Raw genomic sequence first — 19,174 nt, forward strand, 5'->3', positions numbered from 1 at the left:
CGCTCAGCTAAAATGAGAAACATTGAATGTCCTCTTTGAATGTATGCATTAATGCCGACCACAGGGATCGAACCACAGTTGTCCGGTTAGAAGAAATAAGCCTGATGAAAAATGGCTAAAGGTAAAATGTTTCATTTCGGTACTGCAAGTCCAAGAGAAAATATTTGTATTGGTTCTTGAAGTTTAAAACATACACATTTTTTAATGTTTTCAAAAACACTATTCGAAGAAAAAATCCTCTCTGGGTTTTGTGTGTGTGTGTTGTTTTTATGAAAGTCTAATACCATTCGTCCTGTGCAATTTGGGTGGTTAGGCAAAGTCAATTTAATGAAATGTGCCTATTTCACCTAGATATGCTCATTTCTGGCGATGTCACATTCCCCTGCATTTGTTGATGAGTCCCCCACTTTAATTTTTAGGACTTGACCCCTGGTTTTCACCTAGGACTAGACCATTACTTTCCCCCCTGAAGTATATTTTTCTTACTACTCTTTGCCATGAATCTAGCTGCCAAACAAGGACTAGGGTGGTGGGGGTCTCAGAGAGATCCTCAATATAACACTTCCAGGGAACACATCACTGATCAGGTGACTCCCTGCCCACTGGCGCTGCCCATCCTTCCCCTGAGGTTGACAAGCTGTAGACCTTGAAACAGCAGATACAAGGCATTTGTACTTAGACAGATGCTTGTGCATTCATTCCTTTAGAAGAGTTCCAAGCAGTGAATGATTCGACTTCATCTGCATCAAGTTACATCATTACATCTCCACATGAAGCATTTACTCATCTGCTTCCTTTACATGTAGGATCCCTTGTATCTGATTAATACCTTCATCAACAATGCATCTAGAATTAAAGGCAATAAGCCCAACCTAACATGGGTAGCATTCTGTGTCTTTGATGGATCCTTCATAAGTAATTCTTCTCCCCAGAGTTTGGCCGAATTGGGGGGGTACATTTTGCTTACATGTTCACAGACCTCTCAAGTTCTCAACCCTCAGCCTGAGCAGATTAAACAGAACCTTGATATTTTCCTTTGCAAGACCTGGGATAATACCTGGATAAACAAAACAATCAGCCATGTCAGTTTCAGCCAATTTATCCCTCGAGGATGTTTTTGCATTGATCAATTAACCACATGATCTTTAAGCAGGGCATATGTTAAAGTAGCAGAAGAATTGTTCCATACTTTGCATCAAAATAAATTAGGATGAAAAGCAGTGATCCAAGTGAGGAAAAGATAATAGCGGAGCTATGGATTTTGTAGAAAAATTGGTGTTGTTTCCAGTGGCGGCTGGTGAATTTTATAAATGGGCAGGACTGGGAATAAACATGTGCCATAAATACGTGGTAGCAAACAGTGTAGCGAGTGAGCCTTTAATAAATGAGGGAGGTTTGGGGAGGTTCCCCATGAGCAATCTTTTTAAAATAATGGGTTAACAGTGCATTTTGCAGCACATTTACAAAACAAATAAATAAATCAAATAAGCAGCAGCTGAAATCCCATATCTAAATGTTACACGCTAATTACTTTCGACTCTGCACATCCCCAATAAAGTAAGATGTTCTAGATAAAAGAGGGTGCACAATAGCGTCCAGTTGGGGGTAGCCCTTAAGTAATGGGCTGCCCGGCGGCAATAAGGACTACGCAGTGGTGTATTCCGCTTGCACGTTGATGAGACACACGTCAGCACATTGCAACATGCATCCATTTTCTATTATGTGTTCTTTAATTATTTAGGGCAAGTACTCAGTTTTGTAGACAGCTGTTCTTTTAAAACAGGTTGTGTGAGAGTGCTCCAAGGGTGCAACTAGAATAACATTTCGGGGCGGGGCTAACTCTTAACATTTTGGGCGATTGGCTAACTTCAGAGCATGTGGCTGATGGATAGGCAAAGCTAAGTGTGTGTGTGAGGGCATCCGACGTCTTTACACATTCTAATGAGACTCTTCAGGTGGAGCTTTAATGTTACAAGCAGTTGACTCTCTTCTTCCTGCCTGAAACGACACACTTAAGAATTTCTATGAGAATGTGTCTCCTGTCCCGCTACCCTTCCAATCGCTCCCCTGACAGGCAAGTACTAACATTCCAACACAATTTAAATTGCCTAAAAATGTATGCATGCAAACAGAAGTTGCTAAAAATGAAACACTTCACATTAGCATTGCCGTGCCTTTGTTAAGTGTGCAGTCACAGGCAAGGTTTATTTTCTGTGTCCTGCTGCCATGTCTAGGTCGTTGCATCAGTGACTACATATAAAATGGTGCTTGAGTACATGGTGGCCAAGGCACCTGGAACATGAACAATGGAGGGCTCAGGGCATTTGGGGTCTGCGCACATGTACACAGCAGCAGAACTTTCGCACATTTTCCCCATGCTAACCAAACCGTGCCATCTCTTTTATGAGCCACCGAGCTCCTGGAGAACATGCAAAAAAAGCACTGCACAGTGTAAATTCCAGTGAAGCCAGGGCTCGCTGATCTGTTATTATATTTGCCTTTCACTCCCATGTTTCCTTCCTGTTGCCCTGTGGGTGCTTTGAAACATAATTTACTTGATCTATAAGTGCCTTACAAATGCACAATAAATAAATAAATAAATCTGCTCTGTGCTCCTTTGGCCAGCTTTCATTTTCGCTCTATTTGTTGAACCTGTTTTCTTTCTTCTGCCCTAAAAGGGACACCACGAAAATCAATAGCATATGACTATCACTGAGGTGGGGACCTTCACTGTTAAACGCAGGCTTTCTATATGCTGGGAACACTTGTTTTTTTTCCAAATGTGCATCTTACACTTTCATAGGGGAACAAAGTAATTTCCAAACTCAAAAATGCAGCTGAAAATTGCATTCACTAGTTTTCTTTGAAATGTGCTTCTTTTTTTGTCGGACTACCACACAAATACTCTGTAATTTTTGTGCCCCTTCCTTTGTGTTTTATCAGAGCAGGTGATTTTTATAAAGCTGTTATGCTTGTCAAACTGCTTAATCACAAATAATTGTTTCTGTTGTGCTGACCGCAGTTATTAGGGAATTAAAATGTGGGTTCATGGGTGCCAACTTTTGATTTTCATTGCAGGGGTAGAAATACCCTCACATCCGCCCTGAACATAAGCAAGCGACGATCATCCCAACCCATGCCCTGGCCAAATGCATTTTGGTCTGGGGGAGCTCCAGTATCGCTCATATCTGACTGGGGGAGCTCTCACATTGGACTGGGGAAGTTTCATAAAGCTCAGAGCTGCAATTGGGACTGGAGACAGAGTGCTATCTTTCCACATCTCTGATTGGCAGGGCTCTGTCTAAGGCGCACTGAAGACTCTGGGAAGAGGCGCCTAAGAAATCAGCCTATAGAAATACATGTCCGATCGTACACACTGGGGGGATGGGGAGCACTGTTAGACAGAATCACATGCAGTAACCTTGGGGAACACTACGTGCAATTAAGACCACAAGGGCCTCATTACGACTTTAGAGGCAGCCATGCCCTTAAAAGGGTATGGCTGCATCAGAAATCGTGTCCGAGTCCGGGTTCCCTGAATGGGGAAATACCAGGCCATTCCGACTTTGGAGGGCCCTATGTTTCCTCCTTCAGGGAACCCGGACCCGGTCCTTCCCCATTCCCATTCAAGCCCCCATAGGGCTCAATGGGAAAAGGGAGGGAGCTAACAACGGGCCTGTTAATAATGGGCCCGTTGTTAGCTCCCTGGTCCCCTCATGGGACCCGCTGTGGACATCTGGTAAAACCAGACGTCCAGAGCGGGTCCCGCGAGGGAACCTCGTAATAGGGCGGAATGGGATTAATGATGCCAGCACCATTACCGGTGCCGTTAATCTCATTCCACCCACCTCGTAATGAGGCACCAAGTGTCAGTACAATTTCACCTTTGGTACAAGCCTGTACTACACAGTAAAGTGGTAAAGTGGTAAAGTGGTAGCGATGGCTGAGTAGCCAGACTTATCTCAAGAGTTGAGTGAGCAGTAGAACAAGTTACACAAAGGACCAACAAATACAGTGGTTCAAATAAACACTTACTCAAGGTTTCTTGGTAAAAGAATATATATTTATTTACACAGTCAGTTTGAAAACACTACACTAGCAAGAGCAGCTCAATATCATATACTAATATACTACAAACACACAACCAATAAGTTACTGAACAAGTTCAGCTCCCCAAAAGTGGGAGCAAAATGGCACTTCAGTTACTTTAAAAAGTGGTAAAAAGACAAGGTTATAAGAATTAATAGCCCAAATACTTTCATAGGCAGGGCAAAGGGTTTCAGTTAACTACAACCAGCAATTCAGTTCAGAGGCCTGGACCAAAGTCAATGGTTCAGAGTCTTTGTATAGGATAGCACAGTTCTGGTAGTAAACGGTTGAGTCTTTGCCACGGATCTTAGAAGAATTTGGTCAGATCAAATGTTAGATGTTGGTTTAGGGAAGGACAAACCTTCGAAGTCGGGAAAGTTTCACAAACATTCACCGTGGCCGAAAAGTTTTCCGGACCGTGTTTGCACAGTACCTTTAAAGTGAAGAAGAGCTGTAGCTGAGGCAGTTGTTCCTGGCAGTTCAAGCAGATCTCGCTGTTCCTGAGCTTCAGTCATGGGAACAAGAAGGAGGACATTGGGAGGTTCCTGCACTGCCCAGGGAAGAGGCCACAAGCTTGGCAAAATGTTGGTGTGAGTGCCCTAAAGTCCACAAACTGGTTTCCTTCCCACTGGCTATCCATTTTTCAACAGCACAATTCGACCAGGATGGGGACGGTGTCCAGGTGGCTTACGAGTTGGTTGTTCCCACCAAACTCAAGGGAAGAAGTTAGCCTTGAAGGGCTTCTCTGTCAAAGGAGTTTCAGGCAATTCGGACCTGCAGCAGGGCTTCACCCATCGTCCAGGAGTTGCAGCAGTCGTCTTCCTTCAGCTCGTCTTTGATTCTTTCGTTCCAGTGGTCGACTCTGCTTTCCAAGTCCCAGAGACCCGCTTTTAAACAGTTTTCCCCCATTCATTCCAGCCTGGCTGTCAATCACACAGCAGGGTGGCTGTCCTTGCCGGACAGCCAGGCAGCCAATCACACCAGAGTGCATTGAGGTCTCCTAGGAGACTAAGCACAGGGAGTTTCAGGCACCTCCCAACCATCCTGTCCGCCCCAGACACTCAGGCGCCAGAGGAGGGCTTCAGGGCTAAAGCCCGCCAAAGGCCAATGAACCAATGGACCAAACCTTGTTTGGCGCGCAGAGTTAAACACAAGAAGGACCTTTCCAAAAAAGAAGTGGCGAAAAAAGTTGACCAGTGTCTGTTTTTACAGATAGGTCTTGGGCGCCATATGGAAAAACATGGCTGACCCGATTTTTAGCTACCGTTGTTTTTGTCGGGAAAAATCATGGCAGTTTGATCTAAACCACTGCTACCAGCCATTTCAAGTAGGAAAGGGTACATTTGACTGTTACATTAGTGTTATGACTCAGGGGATTCTAGGCAACCCCCCCAGCACTCTATAGGAAGATAGGGTGTGCTGGGTCTGTACATTTAAAGAGACTAGTAAAGTCAATTTATCTTTACATGCTCTGGGAGACCGTAGTCAGTCCCAGAGAAGGTATTTAAACCTTGGGGAGTCTGAAAGACACCCCTATGCCACTGCACTGAAGGTGCTGTGTGACACACAGAAAAAGATGATGCCTATGGAGTTGTGTTAAAACTCCATAACCAAAGAGCACAATAGTAAAACACACATCAAAATACATGGAAGAGTGGGAAAAAAGGCTCACACTCTTCCTAGGTAGAAAAATCAAATCCTAGAAATCCAGCAAAGTTGCTGGGGGTCTCAAAAGGTAAGGGAAATGAGCACATTCTTGAGAATTCTCCCTAACAAGCACCAATGCACTACATCTCAAGCAGAAAGAGTTCTAAAGCCAGGGAAGGCGGGGGGAGGGTGGAGAGAGCTCTATCGTGGTTCCCTCAGTCTGCAATGTCGAACTATAGCACAGCACCAATCCAAGGGCCTTGTATTGGTTCAGCGCTATTGTTCTAAATTGCAGACTGGGTGAGTTCAATCGTGCTACGTGCTTGACTGGTAGTAGAGGCTACTGACGGCACTGCAGGCATAACAAGAGGTGACACCAGGACGGTAACGGTCATCTGACCTCCCACCCGCATTCCCCGCAGTAAAAATACTGTTGGGTCGGGAGAGAGGGACGGTTCAGTGGACTTCACTCCACTGAACTGTCCCTCTCTCTCGACCCAGTAGTACACTGGCCCCCACCTCTCCTCCTATTACTTATCTGCTGCCTGCAAGTACTCTATGTCTCTGAGAAGTGTAGGCTGAGCTGGGGGCCGCTACAACAAGGGTGGTTTAGGTTAGGCTGGGTCACGCTTATATTCACTGTAGACACCATTTTTGCTCTGTGTACTTGCCCACCTTGTCATTTTTTGTGACTTTTTTAGGGGGGCTAGATGCCATTTAATTAGGATTTTTGGGGTAGTGGGGAGTGTTGGAGAGGTGTGAGGTTATGGGAGGGAAACGCTGCAAACAATGCGGCAAAAATAGCCAGGAAATGGGATTGGGTAGATCAAACAAGAAATTGACAGCATATCATTATTGGGTTAATTTGCAGACAAAACTTGACAGCCACCAATTTGCCTGTTTCATTTTAATGTTATGTTTTTCTATGGGATAATCCCGGGTCATTCTATCATTGAAAACAGATTTCTAGAAAGCCGTGATACTGGCATTGTTCCAGGCTTTGCTGATTATCATATCATGTAGGGACCCATGTGTTGTTACACATTTATCTACTATCATTCAATTTCCTAAATTTGCCTCCCCTTTCAGACATGTAACCAGTGTGAGCATTCACAAATGTCTGCAGGGCCAAAAGAGTAATCGATGATAGTAACACACGATCCACATATGTATGTATATATGTGGATCTTCATCATCTTACACCCTATCTACGAGGGCGGGTAAAGCATTTGGTTAGAAGTTAAATAATGTAAGCACCAGGACATAGCTCTGGCATATTCCATTTTCCACAGAGAACACATTGGTTATTTCTTCTTAGGCTCCATATCTCGCTCCTGCTTTTAAACCTGTACGCATCCCCATATGTATAACGAGCAGCCCATCTGAGATGCCTAGTTTGGCCCGGATTGACCATAAGAATGACCGATTGGTCTGGTGAAATGATACAACGTTGTTTACGTTGCCAGGCTTTTTTTTATGCAGATTTTTTTCCCAAACATTTTCAGCTGAAAAAATAAACATTGAAAAATAAGGGGAGTGGGTGGATAAGAGGATATAAGAGGTAGGGGGGTGTGGGTAATAGCGACTAGATAATAGGGAAGGGGGGAACTCCCCAAATATACATCCAATTTCTATGTGTTTTTTCAGTGAATAATATTCCACAAAAAAACGGTCAAATGCTGCTGTGTGATCAATTATGGCAGTCGTTCCATTCATATATATTTTCAGAATGAGTTATAAGTTCAGCCGCTGGTGACCTATTCCAAAATGTTGTCTAAATTTGTATTGAGTCTTGGCCGAGATTTATGACTATGAATCCCACATAATGTGGACATCCTGTTTAAAACAGAGCAACTGGGGGATGGAGCTTTGGCAATGCACTGTCCCTTTTTGTATAAATTGGGATGGCAAATGCCAGCTGGCATCTTCTCAAAATTGCATTGAAAATCAGTGTCAATAACGGTATACATAAGTCAGGCTGATATTTATTATGGTAGCGGCTATGTAGTTATGGTTAGGTTAGTTAACCCATAGGAAGAGCACTTTTTGGGCGTCTTATAATTTCGCTCTCCTTGGACGAATCCTCACCAAACCTTGAAAAAAGAAGTATATGGCCACTCTGAATTCTTTTGCAAAGTCTGGTGAAATTTGGTCCAGGGAGGGCAGAGTTATAAGGGTGGGGGGTCCCAAAATGTATTTTTTTACCATAGACTGAATGGAGAAAACATTTCTGTCATGCCTACAGCCCAAACCGCTGTAAATCACCAAATTCGCAGCAGGAGCGGCGGCTTGGTCCCTAAAGTGTGCTGTTGTTAATTTGGTGTAAATCCGTCTAGTAGTTTTTTTTTAAATGACCAAAACGTAAGGCAAAAAAATATGTGATAGCTCTGTCCGCTCCGCGGACCCACTTCCCTGTTCAGTGCGTGGACTAGCCTCTGATTGGCCAGACCAATTTGCTGACTTTTTGTGTGGTCCACGGACATCGGGACGCGGCCGCTGATTGGGTGGTGAGAAAACATGAAATGCATCGGTTTTCCTGAACTGTCTGCCATGTTGGATTCGCGGATGACATTTTTAGGGTCCGCGGACAGCGCAGTGAAAACATGAGAAAAGTAACATTGCACTTGTCAAACTCAACAAACAATCTCTTTGGATGTGGGGGGATGAGGGATGGGGTATGGCCATAAGAAGCCAAAAAACTGGTTGTTTCAACCCCCGACAGTCCGCGAACACTCCAGATGTCTTGGGGCAGTCCTGTGGTGTTCGCAGACACTTCAGATGTCCTAGGACATCTGTACCTATTTCTGCAATACACGGTTGGGGAAAAGCAGTTTTTTGATGGCTTATAACTGTTGCGCCACTCAATGAAACTACATGTAATTTTGCAATGTTATTCTAGAACTAATCCTGAATGGTTTTGCAAATTTTTGTGGGATTCTGTAAAGAGGGAGCGAAATGAGAAAGGGGTCCCAAAATATTGTAAAGGCATATTTCTAAAGTGTGGTGGGATTTTCTCAAGAGGGGGCGAAATTAGAGGGGGTTCTCAACATTTTTAGATGGCTTATAACTCTGTTTCTATTTGACGAATGTGGACAAAAGTTTTGAGAAAATTATAGACACAACCTATCAGTGTAAAGACTGAATGGATTTTGTCAAGTGGGGGCTAAGTTATATGACTATTGTATGTACATACATTTTGACACTTTTTAAAAGGTCAAACATGGGCGGATTTCGAGCAAACTCGTGAGGAGCATTGGCAAAGAAATTAAAGCATGGTTTTGCAAATGGGCCCGTGTTTTATTTTTTGACAAGTGTCATAATGTAGGTACAAAAAATATTCATATACCTTTGGATACTGAGGTATAGCCTGTGGACGTGGGCAGTAGCCAGATTGTCTGGGTCATGGCATAAGGTCATGATGCGGATAATCTGGCTACTGGCCATGACCGCTAGGGACAAAAAATGGTGTTAAAGTGGCTATGTCTACCTGGGTCCGGCTATGTGATAAAGTTATTCGAAGGTAGGATAGGTTTGAAAGAGAAAAAAAGTGCTTGTGGTAATATGTTTATAGGGTTTTGCAGGCTGCCATGGCAAGGGAAGAGGGGCTGTGTACGGAGCCCCGCCTTCTCTTTCCATGTTGGCTGTCTTGGAAAAAGATTTTCCTTCCTGCAGCGGGACGCCACAGGCATCTCGCTGTAGGAAGGATAATCCATCCTTTTTACAGGGGGACACTGTGGCGTCCCGTTATAGGAAGAAAAATCTATGTTTTAGCACCCTGGGTTCCCGCTTTGGGAACCACGGGTGCTAATGGCCTTTATCCTCCATGTCAGGGGCTGCAATGGACGATAATGGCCCGTAGCCCTCCTCATTTATTTATTTATAAAGCGCCAAAGGCTGCAGACATCAGGCTGTGTGGTTACAGTATTTCTTGAGGAAGATGAGGTGGAGGAAGACAGTTTAGTACTTGCTGAGGAAGGCACAACCTTTCTGAGAGTATTGCGGTCAATGGATTTGGTGTGGTGGCGCATGCAGGTGGTCCCGTAGGAGTACTGTCCAGGTAGTCTGCCACTGAGTACAAAATTGCACTCAGTGCATTTCACTTTGGTAGCTTTAGCCTTTGGTACACTCCCAACAGTAGCAAAGAACTGGCACACCCATGATTCTCTCTGGGTGCTAGAAGTAGGCACTTCTTCTACGTCATCTTCTTGGTCCTCTTCATTGTGTTTGAAAGTACTGTCCTTTTTTTGTTGTGAAGGTCCTCCAGCTGGTGGTGGTGGTGGCTCTCATCAGTGATGTCATCAATGACATGTGTGATGTCATCTTTGATGTCCTGGGTGTTAGTCTTAGCAGTGCACGGTAGTGGCGCGAGTTATGTTTGCTTAGCTTACCATAACTGCCGAATTTCTGAGGTTTTTCGGTTTTACCTGTAACCATAACGTCCCTGTAACAATGTTTTTCCATTGAATTTCATAGGTTTTTATTAGTGCAACTTAACCATAACGTCCCCTTAGCTAAGTTTTTTCATTGAATTTCATAGGTTTTTATTAGTGCAACTTGACCATAACGTCCCCTTAACAAAGTTTTTTCATTGACCATAACGTCCCCTTAACAAAGTTTTTTCATTGAATATATATATATATATATATATATATATATATATATATATATATATATATATATATATATATATATATTCAATGAAAAAACTTTGTTAAGGGGACGTTATGGTCAAGTTGCACTAATAAAAAACAGCTAGGAAAAAACAGCAAGTCAGACATGTGATGTTATCAGTGATGTCATCATTGACATTTGTGATGTCATCTTTGATGTCCTGGGTGTTACTCTTAGCATTGCACGGTGGTGGCGCGAGTTATGGTTGCTTAGCTTACCATAACTAGTGAATTTCAGGGGTTTTTCGGTTTTACTTGGAACCATAACGTCCCTTTAACAAAGTTTTTTTTTACTGAATTTCATAGGTTTTTATTAGTGCAACTTAACCTTAACGTCCCCTTAACACAGTTTTTTCATTGAATTTCATAGGTATTTATTAGTGCAACTTAACCATAAAGTCTACGATCATCTGACTTCATTGCAGACCTTCCAGAGAGTGCCACGTGACCATATGCTGGCGCGCGGCTTGATGACGTGTCTGAGAATCCGTACACACTTCACGATAAGATCTGTGCTTCGCGGACAGTTTGGAACTGCATTTTCTACTGATCTAGGAACTTTCAACTTCAAAATTTCCCTTGCACAACTCCAACACCTATTCCTACTCATCCATTAACAATCTAGTACACAGTACATACTTTTACAAAACTGCTATTTATGTTAAAATAGAATCAGCTAATGCCATGCCTCCTCCCCAAGAGATACCACCACTTCTGTAATCAAAGAGCATGAGAAACACTGCCCCGTACCTTAGAAATAACACACATGCAACATTTTCCCCTGTCCACCTGCCCCTCCATATTAGTGTTTGGTGTCTCTTCCCTCATTTCCCTCCCCACCTTTCGTTCCAAGCTCTCCTGCCAAAAAAAATGCCTCCAAAAACAAAATAAATGTTCCTTTAGGAACCACCTTTCACAGTTAAAAAATAGAACTAAAAAAACATATAGGGCCTCATTACGACCCTGGCGGAATGGGTTAAACGGTGCCGTAAAAGGCTGCGGCGCCGTTCAACCCGTTCCGCCACATTACGAGGCCCCCTCGCGGGACACGTTAAGCACGCCTGGGAAAACCAGGCGTGTATACCGGGTCCCGCGAGGGGAAGAGGGAGCAAACAACGGGCCATCTCGTAATGGCCCGTTGTTTACTCCCTCTCCCATTCCCATTCAGCCCTATGGGGCTGAAATGGGAATGGGGATGAACCGTGTCCGTGTCCTCGAGTGAGGAATTACCAGGCCATCCGAACTCGGAAGGGTCCGGTAAGTCCTCATTCCGAGGACACGGACACGGACACGGACACGGATGCGGTTTTGCCGGCAGCCATGCCGCCAATAGCGGCAGGGCTACCGGCATACTTCGTAATGAGGCCCAGAGACTCTATCTACTTCATATTGCACAGTAAAGTACATATACTAAATAAGATTTTCCAACATTTCCATTTGCATTTTGTGTCATGCTAATGGAATATTGTGCTGTTCATTCTCCGGGACTGGAATGGTGGAAACCTGCCCAGGAGCCCAAGTTATCAGCCCAAGCGAAGCGAGGTTGGATAACAAAGTCTTTGGACCATTATACCCCCATTCCAGCCCCTGAAATGGGGGATGAAGGCCATTAGCAACCTAGGTTCCCAAAACGGGAACCCAGGTGCTAAAAAAGACGATTTGCTTCCTACACCTGGACACCTATGGCATCCCGGTGTAGGAAGGAAAATCCTTTTCCAACATGACCACCATGGAAAGAGAAGGCGAGGGTTCCATACTGGGCCCTCTTCACTTTCATGGCAGCTTGCAGAAGGCAAAAAGAGAACCCTATCACCATATTACCTTGAACACATTTGTATTCCATTTCAGATCTATCCTAATTTCGAATAACTTCACAAAGCTAGTCCCAAGTGGACATGCCCACTTTAATCCTATGTTTTGCCCCTTGTGGTCATGGCCAGTAGCCAGATTGTCTAGATCATGACCTTTGCAAAAAGATTATAGATCTAGATATAAATGTTTTCGTAAAGTCTGAATGGATTTTGTGAAGTGGGGGCTAGGTTATATGACGATTGTATGTGCATTCATTTGACACTTTGAAAATATAAAACGTGGGTGGATTTCCAGCAAACTTGCGTAAGGCGCATTGGCAAGGATCTACAAGCATGGTTTTGCAAATGTGCCAGTGTTTTATTTTTTGACAAGTGTACAAAAAATAACAGTATACCTTTAGTGATTGAGGGGTATTCCATGAACCGCACAATCTGGCCACTGCCCATGGCCGCAGTCTACCCCTCAATCACTAAAGGTATACTGGTATTTTTTGTACACTTGTCAAAAAATAAAACACTGGCACATTTGCAAAACCATGCTTGTAGATTCTTGCCAATGCGCCTTACGCAAGTTTGCTGGAAATCCACCCACGTTTTATATTTTCAAAGTGTCAAATGAATGCACATACAATCGTCATATAACCTAGCCCCCACTTCACAAAATCCATTCAGACTTTAGGAAAACATTTATATCTAGATCTATAATCTTTTTGCAAACCTTTGTGTAGATTTGTCAAATGGCACCACATGTATAAGCCTTTACATTATTTTGGCACCCTCCCTCTAATTTTGCCCCCTCTGGACAAAATCCCACCAAACTTCACAAAAACATTTTTTTTTTTGTAAAGTATTTTATTAGTTTTTTGAGAAAATAACAAAACAATACAAACTTTCAACTGTGATAATAAGAAAGAAAAAAAAAGTAAAAAAGAAAAATGACATAAAACAACAGAAACAACGACAGTCTACATGCGGCATTGCATATGGGGTATGAGGTGACAAATTGAAATAAAGTTCTAGTGTTTCAGGAAGTGAGGGGGGACAGTTTCGATTAATGTCTTCTCTGTGTTGGTGTTAGGAATCAGTTTCTGTAGGACGCTGTAGTTCTTCAGGGAGGCTTGTAGTCTGCGTTGAAGCGCATATCGCTTAGGAGGGCCTTCCAGGAGTCCAGAGTGCCGCTCGTGACTTCTCCGCTGGTTGTGATTCCGTCTTGCCAGGCCCTGGTTTCAGCAGTCGTCCATCTCGCCATTTCGTTCAACCATCGTGCATGCCTGGGGTCTGCCGGAGTCTTCCAGGCCATCGCTATGGTTCTTTTGACCAGTATGCATGAGATGTCCATCAGTTTCACCACATGTTTAAGTTTGCTTGGTCTAGGGTATGTTCCTAGTAGGCATTCTCCAGGTGTCCAGTCGTACATTTCCATTCCAGCTTCTAGGCAGGATTGTTTAGCTTTGGACCAGAGTGACATCACTTTTGTGCAGGTCCAGAACATGTGGATCATGTCCGCCTTGTCGTTCCCACACCATGGGCATGCCGGGGATACCTTCTTGTTGAATGAAGCAACCCTGTGGGGAGTCATATATGTCCGATAGAGGACATTCAGATGTATTTGTCCGAATCTGGAATTCTGCGACACTTTCTTGGGGTATATTAATGCTCTTTCCCATTCCTTATCGGTAAGTGGGGATTCAAGATCTGCTTCCCATCTCGCCTTCAGAGCCTGTCCTTTGGGGTTAGGTTTGTCGATAAGCTTGTTGTAAAGTCTGGAAATCGGTCTCCATCCGTCCGAAAGGTCGTGCATTTCCTGTAGTAGCGGGTCTGGGGTGGGTTCTTCTGGCCAGCTGTTCCACTGCTTCTTGGCGATCTGTTTAATCCTATGGTACCAGAGAAACTGGCCTTTGGATAGCCCTTCAATGTCTTGTAGCGACTCGAAGTCCCTAAATTCCCCTTCTGTGAACAAGTCTCCCCATGTGTATATGCCTGCTTCCTCCCATCTCCTGGGAGTGGGGAGTTCCGCCTCCGTTTTGCACACATCAACCATTATGGGGTTATCTGGAGAGTACGGGTGTTTCACTTGCCTTATGTGGCTGGCCCTGGCCCATATTTGCCTACCTAGCCTAACAACCAGCGGGGTTTCGGAGGGTGGCCGAGGAGGGTACCATAGAATTTCTTTGGGAATTAAGTTTGTGGGAGATTGCCTCAGTAGTCCCAATTCGGCCGATGTTTCGTCTGACAGCCACTTCGTGATGTGACTTAGCTGGGCAGCCAGATAGTAGAGCTGGAGCTCTGGGAGTTTTATTCCTCCTTCTTTATGTGGGAGAGACAGCGTGGCCAGTGTCAGTTTGTGCCTGCGGGGACCCCACAAAAAGTCTTTAATAATGGCCTCTAGTGCCTTGAAGAAGGGTGGGCGTACGTAGTGGCAAATGTTGACAAAGAAGTACAGGAATCGGGGAAGAATTATCATCTTGGCAATCGCCGCTCTGCCCACCATTGACAGTGGTAGTTTGGACCAAAATCTTATTGATCGCCGAAGGCTGGTTACCGCAACTTCAGTGTTGTGCTCGTGCGTGAGTTGTGGAGTGTGGCCCAAATTGATTCCTGGGTATCGGAACTTGTCGAGTTGCCACTTTATCCCAGTGGGCGGGAGGTCGTTTTCTGCAAAGCCCCGTAGTATGGCTAGGGGGAATGCAGAGGATTCGTGTCTGCTGAATTGTATTCCTGAGTATTTCGCATAATTGTCGAGTACCCCCAGTACTGTTGGTGCGTTGACCTCGGGGTTCCTTAAGTATAGAAGTACATCGTCCGCATATCATAATATTATATTGTAGACATTGCCCACCTTAATGCCAGCATCAAAAAACTGTTGACGGAAATATATGGCTATCGGTTCCAGACCCAGTATATACAGCATGGGCGAGAGTGGGCACCCCTGTCTCGTGCCTCTTTGTATTGCCCAGGATTCTGAGACAATTCTGCCTGTTTTAACCCTGGCCATTGGGGAGTTGTAAAGTATCTGGATCCATCTGATGAAGCCCCCGCCAAAACCGAAGCTCCTTAAAACCTCCACTAGCCACTCCCAGTAGATGGAGTCGAAGGCCTTGATGGCGTCGAGTGACAGTATCGCCAGGTCTTCTTCACGGTCGTGGGTTTCGGCCATGATGTGTTGTAGCCTCCTTAGGTTGGCTGTAGTGTTGCGTCCTGGAACGAATACATTTTGGTCTTCATCGATTATGGATCCTACCACTCTAGCGAGTCTGTTGGCCAGTATAGAGGTGAGAATCTTACTGTCATAATTTAGCATGGCCAAAGGTCGGTAGGAATCGCAATCGGTCGGTGACTTGTGCGGCTTAAGCATGGGGATGATTATAGTCTCTTTCATGGTGTTGGGCAGGATTCCATTTGTGTAGGCTTCCTGATAAACTTCGTGCAGGATGGGGGTGAGAATGGGTTCATACGTTTTGTAAAACTCAGGCGGGAGGCCATCACTGCCGGGGGCCTTGCCATTAGCGAGCCACCTGATGGCCACTTTCACATCTTCAGGAGTAATTTCCAAGTCCATCTCCTCTCTCTGCTCTCTGGATATTTGGGGGAGGCCTATCTCCTCTAGTGTTTCTATTAATTCTGCGGTGGGCAACTGGGATTCGTGGGCGTACAATTTGGAATAGAATTTGGTGAAAGCTTCATTGATCTCCATTTGCGTCTTGTGTGATACACCTTCTTCATCCCTTATCTCCGTTGGTAGGTGTTTGGGGTGTTCTTGCCTGTAGAGCCAAGCAAGCAATCTACCCGGTTTGTCCGACTCGCTGTGGGATCTAGTGGTGTATGTTGCAAAGTCAAATTTCTCCAATCTGTCCCATGATTCCTGACATTTTTTACGGGCTGTTTTCAGGTTCTTCTCAATCTCCAGGGAGATATCTGGGGTGGATTCCAGGCGCGTGATCTCTGATTCCTGTGCCTCAAGAGTCGACCTTAGTTGTCTACCGGTGCCACCAGCTCTTGATATGATTTCACCCCTGGTAACCACCTTCATGGCCTCCCACAATGTGGTCCAGGTGGACACCGATCCCTTGTTGATTTCGACATATTCCTCTAGCCCCTCGGCGAGGTCCTCTCTGAACTCTGGGTCTTCTAATGCTGCGGTGGGCATCCTCCACATGGGGATCGGGGGTTTGGGCCCCCTTAGTTGCCATTGCATGACCAGCGGGGAGTGGTCGGAGATGGATCTCCCCAAGTATTCTGTGGATGTAGCCAATGGTGTCTGTTCCTTATCAACAAACAAGTAGTTAAATCTTGTGTGGACGCTGTGTGGGGCCGAGTAGTTTGAGTAGATTCTAGCTGCTGGGTGCTGTACCCTCCAGATGTCCACCAGGTTAAGTTGGTCGAGTATTTCCGTCTAAGTGCTAGATGCTGGATTGCTTGGTTGGAGAGGAGGGCGTGATCTGTCCATACTTGTGTCCATGACGCAGTTGAGGTCTCCCCCCCATATGAAGGTTCAACCTCGGTGGAGTGCCAGTTTGGCGCTCAACGCGTTTAGGTATGACGGGATTCCATGCTGTGGAAAGTATGTGTTAGTGAGGCAGATCGGGGTCTGTTCTATGGTGCCCCACATTGATACGTATCTTCCTTCCTTGTCGGAATCCCACCCTTGTAGCTGGAAGGGCACATTCGGGTTCCCCCATATAAGCACACCTCTCGCAAATTTGGAGTATGGAGACCCTCTCATAGTCCCTTCCCATCGGTCCACTAATTTGGACATAGCGTCCTCCGTGAGATGGGTCTCTTGTAATATCGCAATCGAAACTTTCTTCCTCCTGAGGTAGGACTGTACGCGATTCCTTCTGAGGTACGAGCCCATTCCCCTCACGTTCCATGTCATCACGGTAAGTTGTGACGCCATTGAGTCGGTGTTTTGGTTTCAGCATGGGGTTCCAACCTTTTGGCCCGGTGGCACAACGAACCACAGGTGGCGCTCTGCAGGCGGAGAGCCCCCGGAACATGGACTCTTGGGTCATATCTTGCCACCATCTTGTATTTTATCAGCATTAATGATGCGTAGACTGTGAAACTAATAGAACTAATAACATAACTCAAACTGGTGCGCCCAGCGACTACAACACTGTCGCGGTGCTCAGGCGCTCTCGAGCCTTCTGAACCCATCCGGGACTCGGGCGCGAGCTGGGTCGGGCGATGAACTGGCCCTAATGGGTTTCTTGCAGGGGGTAGGGTTGGTGTGAGGTGGCAGGGCCGAGCGAGGGCCGTTTCCTACTTCAGACTGTTGATTGGATTACCTGCTGGATTCCGGTTGCTAGCAATTCTTTTGCATTTTGTGACCTCATGGAGGCGGTGACGAAGGGCTTAGGGATTTAGTCTACATTCCGAGGGGCATCCTTGCCATCAGCGAAGTTATTGTCTTCAAGCCACATGTTGGCCGCCTCCGGGTTATCAAGAAATATCGTTCGCCCATTATGAATGACACTTAGGCGCGAGGGGTAAAGCAACCTGTATTTGAGGTTCAGTTGACGAAGCCTCGCTTTGATCGGGATGAATGAGTTCCTCTCCCTCTGTACTTTCTGAGTGTAGTCGGGGTATAAAGTGATTTTAGCGTCCCCCCTTTCGATAAGACCTGTTTCCCTGGAGTGTCGTAGGATGATTTCTCTATCTTGGAAGTTCAGAATCTTAGCTATTATGGGCCGTGGATGCGAGCCGGGGGGAGGGCGTTTCTGGAGGGATCTATGGGCCCTCTCAACCGCGAAGCCTTGAGTTAGCTTTCCGGCCCCAATCTCTTGTAACAGGAGGGTTTCAACATAGGATGTGGTGTTCGAGCCCTCGGTTCCCTCTGGGATACCCAGGATCCTGATGTTCCCCCGTCTGGCCCGGCCTTCGGCTTCCTCCGCCTTTTCTTCTAGGAAGGCTACCTTCCTCTTTAGATCTGAGACTTCGGTCTGCAGGGCTGAGGTGACCCCGGACGTTTCCTCTGTGGAGTTCTGGATGATCGTCACCCTCTCTGCCAAGTTGCGGGCATCCTGTCGAATGAGTTGTATGTCAATTTTGAACTCGTCGATTTTAGAGTCTATATGGGTTCTCAATGAGGCAATGGCGTCCAGTATCTGGGAGTGATTATCGTTGGCCTCCCCTTCGCTTGGTCGAGTAACTTCAGAGAGGCTAGTTCTGGCCTGGGTGGAGGTCTTAGCCTTGGCTGAGACAAAGGAGTCCATGGTGACAGCCCTAGCCTTGTTCTTGGTGGCCATCTTGGGATAACAGTTGCTGTTGTCCTGGGGCTAAGTTGCCGGGATGCCGTTAGGGTGAAAGTTGGGGCCCCTCGGTGAATCGGGGCTGGGGTATGGGAATTGACACCCCCGGATGCGTGGGGCCAATTGTGTGCCCAAGGCGGACCAGCTGGGGAGCCAAGTGCAGGCGGTCTCAGGATGCGGCGGTGGTTAGGGGCCGGCTCGGGGGTATTGTGTGGTCTCACGCACCTTAAACTTCAGGACCTCCGTCTGCTTCGGCCGAAATCGTGTCCTCGTGGCCTGTAGGGCGGAGAGTCACGGCAGCGGTACCTCCGATATCTCTGCTTCTGCTTCCTGGAGGCGGCTGCGTGTGTCCCCTCGTGCAGCACCGTTGCGGGACACCGGCGATGCGGGATCTCCCGTGTGTTGTGCGTGATGCGCGAGTTGGACCAGCATGGGCGGCCCACACACGGTGAAGGTCAGAGGCCCGGGGGCCGTTGTCGGGTCCGATCCAATTCAGACGGGGGTCCGCACTGGCGAGCGATGCCACTTCACCCTGCCCCCGGTGCCAAGTCCCAAAGCGCGTTGGAGGAGGTCCTCAGCTCAGGGGTTCTGTTAAGCTGTGCAGGGCGCCATCTTGGATCGAAGCGCGGCAGGGCAGGGGGTACGTTCCGGAGCCTCCTCTTCCCCCCAGGGGGTTCCAAAAATCCAAACCCTCGGGTGATTCTTG

This window comes from Ambystoma mexicanum, chromosome 5q (assembly GCF_040938575.1).
Source record: "Ambystoma mexicanum isolate Mex_15411 chromosome 5q, UKY_AmexF1_1, whole genome shotgun sequence".
NCBI lineage: Eukaryota > Metazoa > Chordata > Amphibia > Caudata > Ambystomatidae > Ambystoma > Ambystoma mexicanum.